General features: G+C 45.1%; 1 protein-coding gene across 2 annotated transcripts in view; it reads right to left on the reverse strand.

Moving 5' to 3' along the window:
- Window positions 1–16,562, reverse strand: part of LOC147639796 (FMN binding protein) — a 101,107-nt gene that overhangs the window by 62,073 nt on the left and 22,472 nt on the right. The gene's annotated exons all lie outside the window — the stretch shown is intronic.

Consider the following 16,562-nt stretch of genomic DNA (forward strand, 5'->3'; position numbering starts at 1 on the left):
TGTACATGCTGTACCAACATTTATACCTGCTATACCAACCACCGTACCGCCTGTAGTACTAGCCACTGTACTTGCTGTACTGGCTGAATGGAGAGTTGTACTTGCTGTACCAGCTCTATTGCATGAAGACCCGTGGTTTTTGGGGAAGAATCAGTACCCACACGAAGGTATATGGATTATGTTGTTGGCTTGGCATTTCTACAGCCTATGTTCCGGCTTGGTTGCCTCGTGTTGGGCTGTGTTATGGCATTTGTATATGGATAATCCGGCATCTCCCGTGGGGAGAGTAAGGCCCTAAAGCTTGTACATGATATTATTCTGCTTGGGTAATAAAATACTCCAAGGGGGGGATCGGCCAATTCCGGCCTCTATGTGGTGTCACACGTGCAAGCTCCATTTTCAGCATTTGTGGATGTTTTGTCCAGCTTTTATGTTTTATGCAAAGTGATGATGGATATGTGTTAAGGCTGTGGCCATGTTTAAGTGTTTTAATATGCATTGATGGTATCAACAAGTGTGTCAAAGGCCCTAGTCCCCTGGGCACCGCCGCGAGTTACATTGGTATCAGAGCATAGGCTTTCTTGGAAGCGGAGGCTTCCTTCTATCAATAAGGAAGAGAAAAGATCTCAAGTGGGGACCACACTTACCATCATTACTATTAAGCATGGCCAGCCACTTCATAGCCTATGAAGCAAGAGCATGAGCATGAGCATGAGCAGTAGACAGCTTGTTGATCTAAGGATTTATGAATTCACAAAATTTTATCTTGGAAGTGTGAAGTTGGCTTTAGGTGCACACGTTTAGCACTCTTTCCATATGGATATTGTGGATTATATTATCAAGCTTACAGGCAAGCTATACGGAGATATATCTCAAGATATCTTAAGGATATGGTGACGAGATATTTCTTTTGGCTTCATGACCAACCTGGCAAAGAAAAGCTAAGTATACTTTGAGTTTGCAAAGTTGGTGCTTTGGCTATTTACTATGAAGTGTTTTTGATGTTCACTAACCCTTGTATAGCCATGCAAGGAGAAAGGTGGTGTTGTTTGCCTTGACAGGTTTCAGGTAAACATATGGCTCCCTTTATTGGGATGGATTATATTTATGGAGATTTCTTTCTTGGACGAGATTTATATAGATATTGGGCTTCACAAGCAATTTCTTTGGACGAATATGTCCGAGTTTATAGAGAAGAAATCTTTGGATATCTCATGGATATGATGCTTTTATGGATAAAGTCCACCTCTACTCCAAGGTGTGTGGTTAGCACGGAGTATGTGGTAAGAGTTATGGTATACAGGTCTATGGATTCCTGAACTTCTTTTCTAGGGATTTGGATCCATCCTCAGGTTTATGGATTATGTTTATGACTCCCTTTTACTAGGATGGATTATTCTTTATAGCTCCCTTTACTTGGGATGCATTGGACTTATGAAACTCATGGTTCACATACCCTGTGTAGTGTTCTCTTGTCCTACGTGATCTCTTGAAGATTGTTTCTACCATGTGTGGGTGGAACAATAGAGAGCAGATGGAAGAGAACATGGGCACTTCAGAGGGTAGTGTCGAGCACAACATGCCGTGTGTAGTGTTCTCTTGTCCTACGTGCTCTCTTGAAGATTGTTTCTACCATGTGTGGGTGGAACAATAGAGAGCAGATGGAAGGGAACATGGGCACTTGAGAGGGTAGTGTGAGTTGGTGGCCGAAATGCCTATAAACTATGTGCAGCAGAAATGCTTATGGAACACCAGGTTATCTATGCCTGCGAGTGATTGTTTTATCTTGTTACTTGAGCCCACCTCTCATCCAAGGTGTGTGGTCAGAGTACCAACACGGAGTGCAAGTGGTAAAGTAGACATGACGCCTGGTTGGCACGGGACTTATGTCTATGCCAAGGGTCATGTGGACCGGTGTGGCAGGAGACTTATTTTATCTCGCCCATTTACTTGGGACATGGATTATGATATCTGGACTTATGGGACTGATTTGTCTCGCCCATTTATTTTGGGACATGATATTGCTATTATGGAGACTTATTTAGTCTCACCCATTTCTTTGGGACATGGATTCTTCAATTATATTGGATTTCTGAGACTGTCTCGTCTCGCCCACTTGATGGGACATGATTATATCTTGAATATATGGCTTGAAGCTTAAAGTTGCGGACAACTTTTAAGAAACTGGAGAGGATGTCACCAACCTGGACATTTCCCAGTATGAAAGGGGTCTGGTGGACTCCATGATGTCTAAATATTTGGAAAGTACAAGCTTTGGGAATGGGGGATTATCCTAGAATACAAAGGACCACACTCCTAGGAGAGTTGCTATTTTTGGCTTGACTCCGATGGAAATTCTGTTCGCGTCATTACAACTGGAATTGAGCAGATACCAAGAGTTGGCAAAGTGCCTATGACAAAATGTCTACTAGTTGGGATATTTTTAGAGAGAAAGTTTATGGAAGGACCCATCTCTTAGATTGCGACATGTGGCAAGAAAGTGGACCAAAGTGAGACAAGTGGCCTAACACTTGTTTGGAAGTGGATCAAAGTGAGACAAGTGGCCTCACACTTGTCACTTCAGCTATTGTGTGGCTCTCCACTTGTCATTGTAGCCTTCTCTTGCCATTTTAGCTCATGGGAGGCCCAAATCTGTAAATTGGAGCCCTCTCTCTTCATTAATAGAGGCTCTCTTGCTGCACACTAGCCTCTACCACCGTTACAGGCTGCCCTAACGATGGCTACTCTCTTTCTCTCTCTCTTGAAGGCTGCCCATGAAGAATACCGGCTGTTGGGGACTGTTTTGGAGGCTTCCATCGCGAAGAAATACTGAAGGCAAGGGTATTTAATCATTTATTATGATTTCTAGCCATTGTACTTGTTGTACCAGCCTTTGTACCTGCTGTACCAGCCATTGTACTGGCTGTACCAATCCTTGTACTTATTGTACTTGCTATACCACCCATTGTACTGGCTATACCAGCTTCTGTACTTGTTGTACCAGCCACTGTACTTACTGTACTAGTCACTGTACATGTTGTACCAACATTTGTACTTGTTGTACCTGCTGTACTAACCACCGTACCGGCTGTACCAACCACTGTACCTACTGTACCAACCATTGTACCGGTTGTACCAGCCATTGTACCTGCTGTACCGACTGAATGGAGAGTTGTACTTGCTGTACCAGCTCTATTGCATGAAGACCCCTGGTTTTTGGGGAAGAATCAGTACCCACACGGAGGTATATAGATAATGTTGTTGGCTCGGCATTTCTACAGCCTATGTTCCAGCTTGGTTGCCTGGCATTTGTATATGGATAATCCGGCATCTCCCGTGGGGAGAGTAAGGCCCTCAAAGCTTGTACATGATATTATTTTGCTTGGGTAGTAAAATACTCCAAGGGGGGGGGGGGGGGGGGGGTCGGCCCATTCCGGCCTCTACGTGGTGTCACACGTGCAAGCTCCATTTTCAGCATTTGTGGATGTTTTGTCCAGCTTTTATGTTTTATGCAAAGTGATGATGGATATGTGTTAAGGCTGTGGCTATGTTTAAGTGTTTTAATATGCATTGATGGTATCAATAAGTGTGTCAAAGACCCTAGTCTCCCAGGCACCGCCGCGAGTTACAGCTGCTCTCCAAAACCGGTCGTACAGCTGCGTTCTCCAATACTGGCTGTACAGCAGCAGCGAGCTGTCTCCTGGGCTCTTTTGTACAGAGTATACTGTACAGCAGCTGATACACCTTGTCACGATTGTGACTAACTCTCTTAATCTCTCCTTAATCCCTTATTAACTGAAAGGACACCCGTGAAGAGTCACACCCTTACACATGGGTCACTATCAAAGGACATGTCTATTCATTAAAAGACACACCCCTAAGTCCAAAGGACATAACCGTTGATTCAAGAGCCACACCCCTTCCCAGGGATGTGTCTCTTCACTTGTACCCTTTCGGCCTCTATTTAAGAAAGGCCCCTGTCTCAATGCAAACAACTCAGTCTGTGTTATGCCCAAACCCTAACCCTAACCCTAAAATCAGTCCTAATCCTAACCCTAAAATTGGGTGTAGCAAGTGTTGAATGGAAGAGCAAGAGAGAATGCCCCATCCAATTCAGCCCCCAACTCCCAATTTTTGCTGATTAAGTTCAGGCCAGCCATATGCAGGACACTCTTGCATAAAGGGGACCAAAAAAAAAAGCCTTCAATCAGGAGGCTTACCTCTTCAGGCGGCACCCCTTCATGAACCGGCACCCCTCCCAAGAGGGGTCGCACCCTTTCGTGGAAGCGTTCCCAATCGGCTGCCGGCGGTGAGTGCATGACGATTTGTTGATTTTTTATTAAAAAAACCCAACACACCTCATAACCTCAACCAAAGGTCAAGACTATAAGGCTTTAATGCCACGTGTACAAACACATTTTTTTTTAAAAAAAAACCATATACCTTACGAGCCCCTACAAAACGGCGCCACCTTGCGTGCATTTCGGCCTGCACCCGCCGCCTTCCTGCATACGGGTTCCCTCGCACCAGCGTGCAACCGTCCTCCTCCTCCACGAATTCAGCACCCGTACCTTCTTCATTGTTGGCCTCCTGCGGTCTACGCTTGTGTTTGGATCAGCCACGTGTAGTTGGTGTTTTCCGCCGTGGATTGACGGCTACTACCGTTGGTGCTTCTTCTCCAACAACACTCTACTACCCTTAGTGCTTCTTCTCCAGCAACACTCTACGACCCTTGGTGCTTCTTCTCCAGCAACACTATTTATTATGGCAACCTCCTTCAGGTGTGATTTTTCCATTTTCTTGGGTATAAACATTTCACATAATGTGGAGTATTAACATATCAGCAACCCGCCATTTCATTCTTTTGCGGGCTCTCCACTCCTCCGAGGCCAATATCCCTTTTTACGGGTTCAAAAGCACCTCTCAGATCACGTGGACACACATTACCCTCTTCTCCGACGGCTTATGGCAGAGGAAACCTATGATTTCAGTTATTTACAGGATACACCCTCTCAGTCCATAGTGCCCTCTCCTACCCGTGTTTCTCCACCAGTCTCAGCCCTTGTTCCAGTGAGTGTGCCCCCCTTTTCCCAGCCCATTCATTACCGCATTCAAATAGCCACACCGACGTCTCACCTCCGAGAATTCGACGTGTGGGTGATCCGTGTTCGTACTTCTGCACACGATCTGGATCATTATTGTTTTATACTCGAGCGTCATCCTTATCTGGGCGCTATCCTCCCCGAGTGTAGCATCATTTTTCATGAATATTGCATCTATTCTGAGGACGTTAATCCATCTTCATTCACTATGCGCCCCTCTACACCAGAGTATACACCCTTGACACCAGTAGCTGCCCCTACCCCTGTACCTTCTTCTCCAGTAGAGCAGACTCTCGTGCGAACACCCCTGCCCTTACTATACTGGATGGTCTATAGCCGCTTCACCAGTACGTAGCCTCTCCTCTCGGGATTTCCAGATGTCACACCCTCCAGCCGATGGTTCTTACTAGAGCCCAGCGGCGTCAACAACAGCAAACACCCCCAGAGCCTCATCACCCTGAAGCCTCTACATCAACATCTTCTCTCATGGCAGAACTTGTTGACATACCAGCCCCTCCGGAATGGCAGCCAGCTTTGCAGCAACTTCAATAGCAGTTCCAACAGCAACTCCAGGAGTCTATGGCATCCTTGGCTTCTCAAATCCAGCAGCTCCACACGGATCGCCACTCCTACACGAGTTCCGTACCAGCAGCAGATGTTTCAGCACCAGTACCAGCAGACGCAGACGTCATTCCTTCCGAGGTAGAAGGCGACGACCTTAAAACTCTTTATCGTCTTTTACAAGCCAGTAAAACAAAGAAATTGGAAATTAAACCCCCTGACTCTTATGGTGGTCAGCGCAATAAGCGCATCTTAGACCAATGGCTCTACAAACTGCGGTTATACTTTGAAACCATGACCCTTTCCAATTCCAAAAAGGTGACTTTTGCGGTATCTCTCCTCAAAGACACTGCTTTATTGTGGTGGCAACGACGACAGCACGCCGGAAAAACGGTTACAATGTGGGAAAAATTCGAGTGGGTCCTCCGTAAGCAGTTCATACCTGCCAATGCGGATTTCCAAGCCCGTACTCGCTTACGCCATTTGGACCAAACTGGTTCCTTGGCCTCTTATATCTCCCAGTTCACCAACTTGATACTGGAGATTGACTCTTTGTCAACGGACGAACTTCATGCCTTCGTTGAAGGGCTTAACCCCACACTGCGTGCCGATGTTCAGAAATATAACCCTGTCGATCTTGCAAATGCCATACGATATGCCGAGCGCGTTGCAGACATTAATTCTCGAAATTCGGCCTCTTCCGGTCGAGCTAATGACTTTCAGAAAGCCAACGGATCTCGTATGAGCCGAGATAGTCGCAAAGAGTCATCTGGCACTTCTACCTCCCGGCCTAATCCCCAATGGAATAATTCTCAACACCCTTGTCGATCAAAAGGATCGTCCTCTTTTCGGTTCCGCCGTTCTCAATCCTTCCAACCACGCAGTTCGAACCATGGACGGGACCAAAGACGTGACCAATCTCGCAATCCTCGTCCTTCTATTGTTCCTTCTGGACGGGATCAACAAAAGACGGGATTGTGCACAATTTGTAATGGACCTCATCGTTGGTTTGAGTGCCCAAAAGACCAACCCATCGACAGAATTCTAATGCTGAACCCTCCACTTCTGAGGAGAAACCCCTAGTTGCTGACAAAGGAAAGCGTGCAGTTAATCACCATGCTATTGCACATGCTTCAGTGATTACCGCTACTGCTACAGCACAAGCTGCCTCTTCACCGTTGCCCCAGCGGTCTACTCAAGTTTTGGTTCTTCAAGGCTCTATTTCCAGTCACCCTATTCAGGTGCTCATTGACAGTGGGTGTTCTCATAACTTTGTGGGAACCACCTTGACTCAGAGATTGAAGATTTGGACTTCTCCAAGTACTGTTGTTTATGAAGTAGAGCTTGCCGATGGTTCCACATCCTTGTGTAACACCGTTGCCAAACACCTCTCCTTTTGAATTCAGCACTATCGTGACAAATTGGATTTCCAAGTCATGAATTTGGCACATTATGATATGATCCTTGGTCAAGAATGGTTGTATCAATATGATCTCTTGATCAGTTTCCGAAACCATTCTATACAATTTGCTCAAAATGATATGCTTGTGGCACTCGAAGAAATCAGAGACCAACCTTCTACACCAACCCTTTTAGCTCTTCAAGTGAAACGGTGGGTCCGCAAGAGTGGTTGTTCCTCAGCACTTTTAATGGTCTATTCAACCAACGATCCTCCCGAGGACATAGATACAAAGGTGATGTACCTCAGGCAACCTTTCTTTGCTCCATACTTGGATCTTTTTCCTCAGGAGCTTCTTGCGGTTCTCCCACCTCGTCAACCAGTCGACCATGCTATTGATATCCTTCCTGGCAGTGCCATATCGAGTTTCTTTTACGAAATCTCAAGAGATACAACGACAACTTACTAAACTTTTGGAGAAAGGACATATTCGACCAAGCAAAAGCCCTTTTGGAGCTCCAATGCTTCTGGTGAAAAAGAAGGATAAGTCTATGCACCATTGCATCGACTATCATGCCCTTAATAAGTTGACTATCAAGAATAAGTATCCTCTTCCGCGCATTGATGAATTGTTTGATCAATTGCTCCATGCAAAGGTCTTCTCCAAAATTGATCTTAAGTCTGGATATCATCAAATTCGCATTCGCGAAGGTGATGAATATAAGACAGCTTTTCGCACAAAATATGGTCATTACGAGTACCTGGTCATGCCATTCGGGTTAACCAATACCCCTGCAACGTTTTTGAGTCTGATGAATGATCTTTTTCGTCCTTTTTTGGACAAGTTCGTCATTATTTATCTTGACGACATCCTGGTGTTCAGTCGTAATATGGAAGAACACAAGGCACATCTTAAGATCGTTTTCCAGGTGCTTCGTGACAATGCTCTTTATATTAATCCAGGCAAAAGTGAATTCTTCAAGACATCCTTGGAATACCTTGGACATGTTGTTTTAGCAGACAGTATTTCCGTGGATCCAAAGAAAATACACGTTATTGTTAATTGGCCAACTCCCACAAACATCCATGATGTTCGTTCTTTTTTGGGACTTGCCAAATTCTATCACACAAAGGTTCATTGATTTTCCGAAATAGCTGCTCCTCTCACATAACTTCTAAAGTCCGCTCCTGCATTCCAATGGACTGAAGCCGCAACACAAGCTTTTGGAAATTTAAAGACAGCTTTGACAACAACTCCTGTCATGGCTATTCCAGATCCTACTCTCCCCTTTGATGTGTACACGGATGCTTCTGATATTGCCACTGGTGCCGCCTTAATGCAACAAGGACGTGCTATTGCGTTTGACAGTCATAAGCACTTTGCAATTCAAGAAAGATACCCAATATATGACAAGGAATTTTTGGCTATTGTTCATGCCTATCGTGCATGGAAACATTATCTCCTTGGTGCGGATTCAGTGGTGAAAATAGATCATCATTCTTTGAAATATATCTTCACGCAGCCAATTATGAATACTAGGTAAGCGCGTTGGGTCAAATTCTTAGCCAATTTTCATATGGTAATTGAGTATGTTCCTGGTCTTACCAATGTGGTTGCGGATGCCCTCAATCGTATGCCGCCAGCTTCGGCCTTGGCTATTTCTACAGTCGAAATGGATATACCTCAAAGTTTCAAGGACCGTTATTCAAAAGATCGTGATTTCGGAAATGCATTTCGAATTCTCAATTCTCAGAATGCAACTCCTTCCGACTTGAAGATTTATGAAGCATATACAATAGTGGATGGTTTGTTATATTATCAGGACCATATTTGTGTACCTCATGATACTCATGTTCGAAGAGTATTGGTGAAAGAACATCACGAGATCCCTTATGCTGCACACCCAGGCATCAACAAGACATATCGTCTTTTGACAGCTACATACTATTGGCCTCAAATGAAGCAAGATGTTATTAAGTTTGTTATAGCGTGTCTCTCGTGCCAACATATGAAAGCTAGCAGACAAGTTCCAGCTGGTCTTCTTCAACCACTTCCAGTTCCCAATGAACGCTGGGAAAGTATTAGTTTGGATTTTAGCACTTCATTGCCACGTTCTTCTAAAGGCAATACACAGATTCTTGTGGTGGTTGACAGATTTTCTAAAATAGCACATTTCATTCCGTGCAAGAAAGCGGCCCAGGCTTTTGATATTGCAGTACTGTTTATACAGTATATCTTCAAACTTCATGGATTGCCAAAATCTATAGTTTCTAATCAAGATCCAAAGTTTACAGGACATTTTTGGACTTCGATATTCAAGTCTCTTGGTACAAATTTACTCTTTAGCTCTCCTTATCATCCACAGACAAATGAACAAACGGAACGAGTTAATCAGATTCTGGAAGAAATTCTACGTCATTATGTTCAGTCTCAATTAGCTTCATGGGAAGAATATTTACCTTTGGTGGAATTTGCTTATAATAATTCTTATCATTCAGCTATTGGAATGACACCTTTTCAAGCAGCTTATAGCCATACTCCCCTTATTCCTGCCAACTTTGTTCTTCAACATAGAGTGGCTTTAGCAGACCACCTCATTCAGGAAATGCAAGATATTCTATTACAGATTAAAGATAAGATGATCAGCGTACAAGAGCAATATCAACGCACAGCTAATAAGTGTCGTCGTCACATTGGATTTCAAGAAGGAGACTTGGTATTATTATATATTGCCCCTCATCCATACAAGACAGTGAAATCAGTCTTCCCAAAGCTTCGCCCAAGATATTATGGACCCTTTCGTATTATTAAGAAGAACTCATCTCTCAGTTATAAGTTGGAGTTACCACCTTCTTGGGGTAGAATTCATCCAACTTTCCATATTTCTTGGCTCAAGAAGTTTGTGGACGGTGATTTTCTAGTTTTAGATATTTTGGATTATGTTCCAAAAATCGAAGATGAACACATACTCTTAATTCCAGAGACAATTCTTGATGTCAGACAAAAAGAAACACGACATAAACTCACTACAGAATTTTTGGTTAAATGGAGAGATCTTGATGATTCCGACTCTACTTGGCAAAGTGATGAAGACTTACAGGAATATCCAGAACTTCTTCGAGAATTCTTTCAAAGACAACCATCTCTTCTTAGCCGGAGTCTTATTTTAAGTGGGAGGAAATGTCACGATTGTGACTAACTCTCTTAATCTCTCCTTAATTACTTCTTAATCTCTTATTAACTGAAAGGACACCTGTGAAGGGTCACACCCTTACACATGGGTCACTATCAAAGGACATATCTATTCATTAAAAGACACACCCCTAAGTCCAAAGGACATAACCGTTGATTCAAGAGCCACACCCCTTCCCAGGGATGTGTCTCTTCACTTGTACCCTTTCGGCCTCTATTTAAGAAAGGCCCCTGTCTCAATGCAAACAACTCAGTCTTTCCTACAGTATTTGTCTTATGTTTATTAATTAAGTCTTAATCATGTTAATAAAGCTATAAAAGCTTTACACACCTGTACTCTAGTCGGGTTGCTCTCTCTTTGGTGGTTTGTACCGGCTGGCTACAGAGTGTTTCTCCTCTCTCCTACCCTCAGAACAGACTGGAAAAAGTGGGCTGCTGTGGGGCAGATTTGGGGTTGTTTATGGTTGTGTATGGGACTTCTATAGAGTTGTTTTCCATGGAACTGATTTGCCTCGATGACATAGCTATCCTAGAGATTTCATGGACTGCTTTCTGGATGCAGATTCAGGACATGTAGTACGACTGTTTTACACGGAATAGATCTGGCCTGAGCACATAGCAAAAGACTGGGGCTTTTAGCTTTGCGAAGGAAACTTGGACATAGTCTCAGGTCCCAGAATATGTGGAAAATCCGGTACAGGATCGCACCCGCACCTTGGTCTGGTTGTTATCCTTTATTCATTGGAATAAAGAAGTTCCTACACGTGGGGCTGGCCGTTCCGGCTCAGCACAATGTTTTGATAGTGTTTATGGTTATTTCCGCTGTGTTTTTCATATCTTTGTTTGGTATCTGAAGTTCCTGTCTATTGCTCCAGGTCCTTGTCTAGTTACATTGTCCCCTCACCAGTCTTGAACAATGTTTTAACACACAGTCTGGAACCAAGGTGTGAGCATTCTCCACAAAAGAAAGCTGAAGCATTGACAGGCATATTTTGGCCTGAATGTTTTTCATATCTTTGTTTGGTATCTGAAGTGTCTGTCTATTGCTCCAGGTCCTTGTCTAGTTACATTGTCCCCTCACCAATCTTGAGCAGTGTTTAACACACTGTCTGGAACCAAGGTGTGAACGGGGATTCTCCACAAAAGAAAGCTGAAGCATTGACAGGCATATTTTGGCCTGAAGTGTGGCTACAGAGCATGAGCAACATGGGATATTATTTGCCGATGTGACTTATAGGGTTTATAAGTCAGCAGGTTCATCTATCATTAAAGTTTGGCCGGACAGTTGGCTGTGGATTTATGGACATGAGGGACAGCTTGTGGCCCAAAAAGTCAATAAAAGCCAGGTGCCCACCTTTTATGAGATAATTTTATAATCTGGACACTAAAGATGGCAAGTTTGGTCATTTATAGGCTTTTTGGCTAAAGAAAGCTAAAGCTTGGATATTTTTAGCAAGCAAAGCTACTTTTGGAAAAAGGAAAAGCACTAGCTATATTTTTAGAGCTCGCCGACTCAGCTCAAAGGGGAAGGGGCTGCTCTTTTGGAGGGGATGCGCCCAGGACATAGACGGGCTGCAGCAAGTTCTCTCTCTCACTTCTCTCGCCCAACAGTTCAACAACAGTACGGTTCCCTGCTTTTTGCTGATCCCAGTAGGCTGGTTTACTCCCTCTCGACTAGTAGCCCTCAGGCTGGTCATATAGCTGCAAGTTCTTTCCTACTGGCTGCTCTCCAAAACCGGTCGTACAGCTGTGTTCTCTCTCTCAATACTGGCTGTACAGCAGCGAACTGTCTCCTGGGCTCTTTTGTATGGAGCATACCGTACAGCAGCTGACACCTGTACTCCTAGTCAGGTTGCTCTCTCTTTGGTGGTTTGTACCAGCTGGCTACAGAGTGTTTCTCCTCTCCTGCCCTCAGAACAGACTGGAAAAAGTGGGCTGCTATGGGGCAGATTTGGGGTTGTTTATGGTTGTGTATGGGACATTTATAGAGCTGTTTTCCATGGAACTGATTTGGCTTGGTGACATAGCTATCCTGGAGATTTCATGGACTGCTTTATGGATGCAGATTCAGGACATGTAGTACGACTATTTTACACGGAGGAGATCTGGCCTGAGGACACAGCAAAAGACTGGGCCTTTTAGCTTTATGAAGGAAACTTGGACATAGTCTCAGGTCCCAGGAGATATATGTGGAAAATCCAGTGCAGGATCGCACCCGCACCTTGGTCTGGTTGTTATCCTTTATTCATTGGAATAAAGAAGTTCCTACAGGGGGCCAGCCGTTCCGGCTCAACGCAGTGTTTTAATTTTGTTTATGGTTATTTCCATTGTGTTTTTCATATCTTTGTTTGGTATCTGAAGTGTCTGTCTATTGCTCCGGGTCCCTGTCTAGATACAGGGCTGATTGATCATCATGCTTCGCTTCATTAGAAAGTGCTCGAGTGGAGTCTTGGAGAGCTAAGATTTGTGTTTGGCGTACTTTGTTGCTGTGGATATGCCCCCCCCCTTTACGAACAAGGAGGACAAGTTGGACGGAACCAACTATGCGCATTGGAAGCTGAATATGTGGATCTGGTTCATCCATAAGAGTCTGTGGGAGATTGGTCAAGGCAATGAGGAAGAAGCCCGAGCGTCCTCAAAATTCGAGGCGTTGGACCCAGGTTCAGGAGGATGGATTCCTTGCGGAATTACAAGACTGGGAGGATCATGATTCGAAGGTGCACTCAATGCTTGTGCGGACCATTACAAAGGAGGTCTCCCCGGCCGTGAAAACTCTTACCAGTGCACATCAAGGGATCCTCTATGGTCTGTTATGTCCTACTCATAGTTCTATGCAGTCATTCCTTATGAAGGCCAAGGTTATCCATGACCAGTTTTATTGGCAATGGGTGCCGCCTTGTGCTGTGCTCAGTTGGCTACACTTATCCTCACCAAGCTTTCCCCAGAGTATAATGTGGTTTCTTGGGCTTTGAGGTGCCAGGTCACAACCACTCAATTGGATTTTGATGACCTCGGCTCCCTTCTCTTGGAAGAAGAGTCCGTCCTCGTTTCTCAAGGTAAGATCAAGGTGTCTCTTAATTGTTCTAATCAAGCACTTGCTTCAGTACACAAGAAAGGTTGGAGTCGATGCTTATCATGTGGGAAGAGAAAACATTTGTCTAAGGACTACTTGTCCAAGAAGAAGGACAAGACCAAGGGCAAGTCTTCATCTCAGAGGAAGGACAAAGACAACACAAGGCAATGATACTGATACTTCTAGTGACTCATCTAGGGCTCCCATGGCGCTTCCGACTCGGAAAGACCAAGATGGTGTTCTTCTCTAGTGTACATGAAGTTTCTCCCATGTGCTTCCAACCAGATGAGGCTTATGGGCGGGAGAGGGGACTGTAAGCAGCTGCATTTTTTAGTGCATGGGAACCGTGAGTCAGAGTTCCAAGCATTAAAAATCTGGCGCTTCCAACTCGGAAAGACCAAGATGGTGTAGTGTACATGAAGTTTCTCCCATGTGCTTCCAACCAGATGAGGCTTATGGGCGGGAGAGGGGACTGTAAGCAGCTGCATTTTCTAGTGCATGGGAACCGTGAGTCAGAGTTCCAAGCATTAAAAATCTGGCAGAACGAGGTCAGCTTTGGTGTAGCAGAGACTATGGACAAGATCTGTTTCAAGTTCATTGTTCGAGGTTTTGGGACGTGATGTGTTCACAATCCACTGTTGGGGAATAATGGACATGGTGTGTCTGGATGTCATGACCCTGTGTTTTTCTCTGGACAGTATGCAGGTGTGCACGGGGACATGGTGGACAGTGTGAATGGCATCAGGTTGGAGTTAAAAAGGAAGCCCATGTGTGGACAACCCCAAGTGTGAAGGTGGCAAAGATACTTTAATTTAAAAAGGTTTTATAACCTTTGGTGGGCAAAAATTAAAGTTATTAAAGGTTTTAAAACCTTGGGAGGCCCCTAAGCAATTTATAGAGGCTACTCCACTTTTGGAGGCCCACGACTCTTTTCTTTTCTCTCTCTTGCTTTTGGGGAGGAGGCGTGCATGTTGGCTGCGTGGAAGAGAAGAGAACCACACCTGCGTGGAGAGTACCCCTATAGAACTGCTAGTCGTGCAGAACAGGCTGTTGAGAACTGTACGGAACAAGCGGCTGCATGTTTACTGGCGGCTAGATGCACAGGCGGAGCTGACGACCAGGGTACGGGTGCTGCAGGTTCTGACGCCTACTGTGCAGGTTTTGGCTGGCGGCTGGTACAGGCAGTAACTGCATGCCTGTACGGACAGCAGGTACAATCAAGTACAGAGGCTGTACGACAGCTGATTCAGGTGGCGGAATCCATGACAGAGATGGATAGTACCCTTGGAAGGTAGAGAGGGTTGGTACAGGTGTGTCAACTGTATGGTATGCTGTGCTGTGGTACGAGTTCTCTTTTGAGAGACAATTTGGGAGTCTGTGTTGTGATGCAGAAGCACTGGATGTGTCAGGGTGTGATGCTGTTCATAGTGTGAGAGGCTATGGATGGTTGTGGGAGCCCTGATCATGGGAGAAAGCTTCTGTATGCAGATTCAATGTGAGAGAGTCTTTCGATGCGAACAATGACTGGACTTGTTTGTGGATGCCGAGTGGACAAGAAGCCATGATGCAGATTCTTTGCAGGCTTCAGGGGTTCTACTGTGACGACTGAGTTCCCAGCCTTATTGTAATCAAAGCTCTTATAATCAATTAAAGAAATACCGCAAGGGGTGCCACTGCGTTTTGGGGCCAATCGGTGTCCGTGTACTTTTTGCAGGAGCACTCTAGCTTCCCCTGTTTGTTTTCCTTTTCTAGGTCCTCAATGGCGTTGAAGTGTTTTATGTGCGAGTGTTTGTTTCACCGCCCGTCAGGCCGGTTTCACTGGAAGCTCATCATTCTATATTCTTGGAGTTCGCAGCACACTAGTGTGGGAATTCAGAGCCAAGCAAAGTACTTTGTTGTTCATAGTGGCATCGTGTTTCGAAGAAATAGGTTGGCAGGTGCTCTCTCTGAGGTGATTCCAGTATCTGCAGTAATGGAGGGTCCATGGTTGCATCTTCATCAACTTATCTTCTTCAAACTCTTGCACACTATGAGCTACAAAGGGGGGTGTTAGAATATTGTGCATCTCAATGTATTGGGGCCATGCCTATTTATTGGGTATTTATGTTTTTTCTCCTTTTAGTGGGTCGTTGTCAAATCCCCACGGATCCCCTCGTGATCGATCTTGGTTCGAACTCGAATCCTGCAAACAAACGAACAAACAACAAGCAAGGGGGAGCAGGCCTGACTCACCTCCCAACCATGACAGCCGTGGGCGAGCCCACAGTCTTGGCTGTCCCCACCGAGCCACGAGCTGAGCTAACTAGGTTGACGTACCGACCAATCTCCTCCTCGCGACGTCCCATACCGCCACGAAGCTCCCTCGCGGGCCTCGAGATTGCTGCCGGCCTCGGCTGCATAAAGCAGGAGCACGTCTGCACTAGATCCAAGCTCCAAGACCATAGAGCTCTCACAAACTCGCGAGACTCTCTATATACAATAACTAACCTTGGCCACCCTTTTATAGGCTCTTGGCCGGTCATCGGGCGTCCACACTTGGCCGCCTGCCCGTCCATACTTGGGTGCCCGTCCATACTTGGCCGCCTGCCCGTCCATACTTGGGTGCCCGCCCGTTAGTATATCCTTAACTCAGCTCGTTAATCAGCCTGCCTAGTTCCAAGCTTCCCCAAGCCTCGAAACTAGTCTTGCATGCGTATAGCACACGGTAGATACCCACTGTGCACATGACATACTCCCCTTCCTCTAAGAGCTCACTCCTGAGCTCACTAAAAAGCCAGGGTAATCTCTCTGAAGAGAAGTCAATGTCTCCCATGTAGCGTCCTCCTCAACACGATCCTTCCACTTGATCTTGTATTCCGTGATAAGCGTATGACGCAATCTTCGTTCACGAAAGCCAAGAATCTTTTCAGGCTCGTACGGAACAAATGTCATGTCCTGGACATCTATAATTTCTTGAGGAGTAACTAACTGATCTGCTCCACCCAGTGCTTCCTCAAGTCTACTGACATGAAATACAGGATGAACTTTCACATGAGAAGGCAAATCCAATTCATATGCAACTGAACCAATCCGTCGTGTAACACGAAATGGTCCACAGTATCTAGGAGATAATTTCGGAGATCTACCTGTTCGTAAAGTCTCGGAATCTTTCGGAACTCGCAAATATACCATCGTTCCTTCAGAGAACTCTCTAGGTGAACGATGTCTATTAGAATAAAACCTGTCTCCGTCTTG

This window comes from Cibotium barometz, chromosome 3 (genome assembly GCF_041138505.1).
Source record: "Cibotium barometz isolate CiBa-2024 chromosome 3, ASM4113850v1, whole genome shotgun sequence".
Taxonomy (NCBI): Eukaryota; Viridiplantae; Streptophyta; class Polypodiopsida; order Cyatheales; family Cibotiaceae; genus Cibotium; species Cibotium barometz.